The sequence below is a fragment of the Pollicipes pollicipes genome, unplaced genomic scaffold (assembly GCF_011947565.3).
Source record: "Pollicipes pollicipes isolate AB1234 unplaced genomic scaffold, Ppol_2.1 Scaffold_4002;HRSCAF=4701_pilon_pilon_pilon, whole genome shotgun sequence".
NCBI classification, from domain to species: Eukaryota; Metazoa; Arthropoda; class Thecostraca; order Pollicipedomorpha; family Pollicipedidae; genus Pollicipes; species Pollicipes pollicipes.
In genome coordinates, this window is record NW_023596420.1 from 40,279,711 (window position 1) to 40,285,464 (window position 5,754).

Consider the following 5,754-nt stretch of genomic DNA (forward strand, 5'->3'; position numbering starts at 1 on the left):
CTGAGCACGCCGGCCGGCGTCGGCCTCACGCGCACGACTGGGCCGCCCGGCGGAGCGGCCGCCAGCCCCGGCGAGCGGGGCGCCGCCGCGCCCCGAGGGGAGGGGAGGGGAGGGGGACGCGGAGGAGCCGCGGGCGCCCGGCGACCCGCCGACGGGTTTAGCGTAATCCTTTTGGCGGACCGCACGATCTACGACCGGCGATAATTTCGCCAGCGCCGGCTGTCCGGCGCCGTACCTGCCAGGCGCGCGCGGCGCCCGGGGCGGGCAGAGGGAGGGGCCGCCGACGACCGTCCACTCAATCCCATCAGTTTGACCGACTGGCTGCCAGACAATAAATCAGTCACGGGCGCCGCGGCGCGACCAGACGAACAGATCGGACGGGCGCGTCAGACGTGCCAGTTAGAGCCACCTGCCGGCTCCGGCCGCAGTGAGCGCGTGCTAATTAATGTCGACTAGTCTGGCCGGACCTGGACCGGCGGCAACGAAAGGCCGATGTCGACAGGGCCGGAGGCGAAAAGAAAGCAGGAGACCATGTGGGAGACACGCGTAAGCACGATGGTCACAGGGCCGATAGTGCAGGAGTGGTGGGAAGAGCTGGTGGAGCAGAAGGGAGAGCGGGAGAGGTGGTCCATCGTTCCATCCGCCGTCCATCGTTCCAATCGGGGGAATTGAGGGATTCCGACGCTCATCATCACAAATGTCCAGTGCGTTGTAAAACGGTTGCACAATTATTGAAAATAGATGAGGACGAGAGACAGCCGGAGACAAAAACAAGGGAAGAGGAAAAATAAACACTGAGGCCGACAATTATGCAAAGAAAACAGCTGGCACCGGTGATAAAATCACAGGTCCTGCGACAGAAAAAACACACGGACACCGGGCGGCGAAGGGTGGTCATTACGCTAATCCCGGCGAGCGGGGGCGGTCCGCGCCGCCGGTGGACGCCTGGCCGTGGCTGTCCGCCACGACACGGCGCAAACAGGGGGCGACAGCGGCGGCGGTCGCGGCCGGCCGAGGAGGCGGGCGCGGCGCGCGCCCTGCGCACCACATGCGCGTCGCCGGCCAGCGCCCGGCCGCCGGCCGGACGCACTAAATCAGAGGCGGCGGCGCCAGTGACGTCATGTGCCGGCCAGCTGAGCGCCGCGCCGGCGGCGCTGGCGGCGACGATGGCGGCTGGCGGCGACGGCTGATCCCCAGGGGGACCGGCGAGTTTGTGGCCGCTAGCGGAGGGCTGGCGGATGAAGCGGCGCATACGGCGGTGGCGACGCGCCTGCAGATAGTGGCGCGGCTTCGGGAGACAGCTCAGATAGGGTGCAGCTCCCGGGGACCGCCGATGGAAGGGTGGACGACTGAGGCTCAGGGGTGACGGTGCAGCGGCCGCGGGCCGAGCATACGCCGCTCCGCTGCAGCTGGTGCCGTCCGGGGCGATCTGGAGGCCGTTTGGGTCGGTGGGAGAGGTGAAACCAGGAGAGGGCATCAGCTGGATGGCCGGAAAGATATTTCCTAGGATGCATAAAGTTGATGGCTAAAACGCTGACCAGTTTCTACCCCCTGACCGATCAGCCACCGCGCAACACCTGGCGCGGGTGTACGAGCGCACAACGCGAAGTGAGTGGACACAGGGTAATTCTTCCGACGATCGGGTCGAGTCTCGAATCTGTGACCACGGCGTACCACGCAACCACTCGGCTTCGCTGAATCGTGTGCGCGTCATTGGAGCTTTACAACGCACTGAACTGCTGAGGCAGGGCGTCGCCTGCCTCACACCCTCGCAGGATGGGCGGGCACCACGGGGAATCGAACCCCGTACCTCTGGTTTCCCAGACGCGCAGCGGTCAACGCAGACGCGTTAACCACTACACTACCGGCAACCATCGCTGAATCGTGACCGACGGAAGACAGTCCTACTGCGTCTGTGTCGCCCGGAGGTCAGCAGACCGACACGCACAATCGACGCTTGAGTTTGCGCACCGTCACCGGCTGGGTGGCGTCTTCTGCTTCGTAAAATAGCCGTCCATATTTGGCTCGGAGAGCTCCTTGCACACGGCTGCCTCTACGTATCACCGTCACATTGAACGCTTCGATTGGCGGAGAGCGAAAACCATGAAACATCCAACTGACAGGACGCTGAGCGCAGATTGGTTATCTGTATGCTCGCGAAACGTCAAACGCTTACCAGTGCGCGCGCAAAAATAAGCTCACGCTTGAAAAGGGTTGGCCACGTCCCTGCAAAGTGTCGTGTTGATACGCTAAACGCCGTTTAGTTAGCGGGTATAGCTGATACAGTAAAGGAATCTTGCGTGTTTCGCTCCCTGTGAAAAGTCAAGAATCCCAGCACCTGGCATTCGGTGAAAGTAATCGAGTTTCCACGTTGCAGAATTGGTCACCGGCTTCTCCGGCCGTCACCGTGTCCTCGCCATGGACGCGGCCGACATTGAAGTCCGAAAAGAAGCGTCGGCTCGCGGCCCGTCGCGTTTTCCTGGAGGATCGGCGGCATTTGTCTCTGCCACGGCGCCCGGCAGGGGCCATCAGTTCCCCGACTGCGGCCGCCACCGCTGACGTAACCGGTGCACGTTCGCCGGTGCCGTCCGCGGAGCGAGCCGCACGACACCACCGCAGCGGTGGTGTCACTCTCGTCTGGCTGATGGTATCGGTAAGCGTTTCCACCGTATCGCTGCAGCGGCCCGACGAAGGGGGGGGGGGGGCGGCAGACCGCGCCAGCCCTTCGGCACGATCGGCACAGCGCGGACCCAGCCAGGCCACGTGCAACCGGCCCGAGTCAGAGTCTTGGACACTTTCAAGGTTCCGAAACCTTGAGGAAACTTGTAATCGAAAAGACCGGGTGGACATCATGGACATCGTGATCAGAGCAATCACAACAGTGGGTCCCCCAAACACCCTCATTTCTTCTGAAGTGATCACACGTCCTCATTTCTTTCAAGTGATGTTATTTTGTTTATTGATAGAGGTCATCACCACTGAACAGCAATCAGCTCGATCCATCCACTCACCATCCCTGAATGACAGTGTTCGGTTTCGAAAGCCGGAGTTTAGGTTGATGAATACCTAGGCATTTGTATCTCCATGGCAATGCGACATGAATTTTGGTTTAGTAATGGGCTGTGCACGTGATGGAAATGCTGGAATGATGATTGGTGCCATTTGGCAATGGGTCGCTCCGCGGAAGTTATGAGCATGACTGGTTCAATTTCGAGAAAACAATGTGGGTACGTTCCCCATGGCACCTACGGTTTTATAAATGAAGGTTGTTGTTCATGCATGTTGATGCGGTTGAAATGTGAGGGCACAATTATATTTAATTATCGCGTACAACCCTTTAAACACATGAATTGTCACAATAGCTGACGACATGTGTCGTCGAATTTTGCTCCAATTCACACCGAGCCACAAACCCGAACTTCTGAAGTGGTGTACCCCCCTCCCCCCCCCCCACAAACTGGCACGCCACAGGCCGACGTCGCCACTCACAGGAGATGACCCCAGCGGACCTGGTGGTTGCTTCCCTGATCCCAGGGTGATACACGGCCCGAATGACAGATATAGGAAACACATCGCACGGAAGTGCGCAGTTTTGCAAAATGTGTTGCGGGCGGGGGGGACCTGAAAAGTGAAAAAGCGGCAAAACCCACCCAAAAAACACGCCACCAAACGGGGTTTCTCTAAGGATTCGGCCCTCGTCCTTCCAGGTTTTGAGAGCCCCCCCCCCCCCCGCCCCCTCCCCTCTGCAGAACAATATGCTACACCCGACACACCCCACGGCGAGCGGACCGGAGCAGAGCGGCGCTGAGCTCCGGGCCCGGCCGTCGGTCGGCGTCCGCGGGTCTGACGGCGGCGGCGGCGGCGGCGGCGGCGGCGGCGTCACGGCCGACCGGGCCAGTCCGGCCGGCCCTGCTTGGCTGCAATCGGCGCCGCTGACGGGCGGCGGCGCCGGCGGGCACAGCCGCCGCCCGCTGCAGCGGCGAGCCGCGCCGGACAGTGGCCAGACTCGCCGGCCGACCGGACAGGGGCCGCTCTGTCCGACACAGCCTGGTAGGTGGCTGACCAACAGAGACTGGTCTCTGGCGGGCCGAGCAGAGACGGCTGTGCTTTGTACTCTGCATGGGTATGCTTTGTGGCGGGCTGGAGAGGGACGTGACGCAGTGGGGACCGGACAGATACTGGTCGGTCCCTGACGAACCACCGGACAGAAGCTGATCCACCGCGGACCGGACAGAGACCGGCCTGTGGCTCGCAGAGCAGGACAGGACAGATGGTGGGGGAAACGCTAACATGGGAACGCGGGGCCCTCCGGGACTGTGCCTGCGCAGACGTCGTAAAGGTGAAACTGAAGCACGTACTTGGCCGCTCTCATTACACCCTCGGCGCCTTCTGTTCCGTCGATTACCCACTCCAGCACACTCCTGCGTCCATGAGCGGCCTTTGTCCGCCTGCTCTCGCGGCGACGTGACTCAGACAACGTACGTGCGCCCCGGCGGCGCGACGCACAGGCCGGCGAGGCGCCTCAATTAGCTGAGTCACACCTGCCGGTGCCGCGCCGCCAGGGGGCGCGGCTCCAGCGCCGCTATCAGGCTGCCTGTGGCCTCCTCGCCACTTACCGGAGCCGCCGCCGGCGTCCGGCACCGCGCCCGCCGCTCCCAGCTCTCTCCGCGCTCTGCTGCCGTCTGGTCCCGCCCTTCTGCAGATCACCGTCTGATCTGCCGTCCGATCGGATTCCAAGCCCGACGAGCTCTTTTGCACCTCGCGCCGCCTTTGCACTCCTCACAACGACGGCTCTGTTCAGTCACGTCCTGACCCGTGCCGTGGCCCAGCTGTGTCGGACTGGGACTGAGAGGGTCGGTGCATGCGACAGGGACGTGTGACCCCCGTCCAGGGTCCATCTCCGTTTGCCCTCGCCGGTCACAATGTCCGCCCTCCGGTTCATCACTCTGCCACGGCCCGCATTCTGCCGCCCGCAGCTCCGCGTCCGCCCCTCCCCGCCCGTCTCCCGCCCGTACGCGTCTCCGGCGGCCGTCCAGCCGTCCAGCCGTCCGTCCGGGCACCGGCGGCTCAGCGGCTCTGACTGACAGGCGTCCGACGCGCCGCCGTGTCCGCGCCGTCGGCCGCCGGCGGAGCACGCGCACCGGCGACGGAGACAGGGCCGGCGGCGCCGCGCTGGCGCCGGGCGACGGCTGCCAACGGCGCCAGAGCGCCACGCCGCACGCTCCGGTCTGGAGCCAGGCAGGCGCGGTCTGAGGTTCCACTCTTCGCTAGGTGCAAGACGCCGCAGGCTGTTCACAGGAACTTGGCTCACGTGAACGCTACGAGCGTTTCTCACGTCACGAAGCCATCACGCAAGACCCGCTATGAAGCATCTCACTACATACGTTGATCATCAAACGGCCGCAATCATCGCCTGGGTCCAAGCTGGCACCCGTCGCCTCGCCATTCGCCGCCGTCCTCAATCTTGAATCCTCGCACCCAACCGCCGCCGTCCTCACTCCTCAATCCTCGCATCCAGCCGCCGCCGCGCCGGCGGCAGATGCCGCCGCGGCCGACCGCAGTGTCGTGGCCGCCACCTCGGGCCGCTCTCAGGGGTGCACTTACAGCGCGGTCAAGCGCGGTAATGACGCCGTTCGGGCGGCGCTCGCCGCTCTGCGGTGACGACCCCGACTCCCGGCGGTGCCCTCAGCCGGCGCGGCTGCCGGACGCCGGCCGACGGCGACTCGCAGCCACGCGCCTGTCGCGGGGGGGGGG

The 5,754-nt window shown here is 64.0% G+C and overlaps 1 protein-coding gene across 1 annotated transcript in view; it reads right to left on the minus strand.

Annotated features, from left to right (window-relative positions):
* The window catches only part of LOC119094494 (leucine-rich repeat extensin-like protein 3), a 28,368-nt gene that overhangs the window by 71 nt on the left and 22,543 nt on the right, over positions 1-5,754 (minus strand). The gene's annotated exons all lie outside the window — the stretch shown is intronic.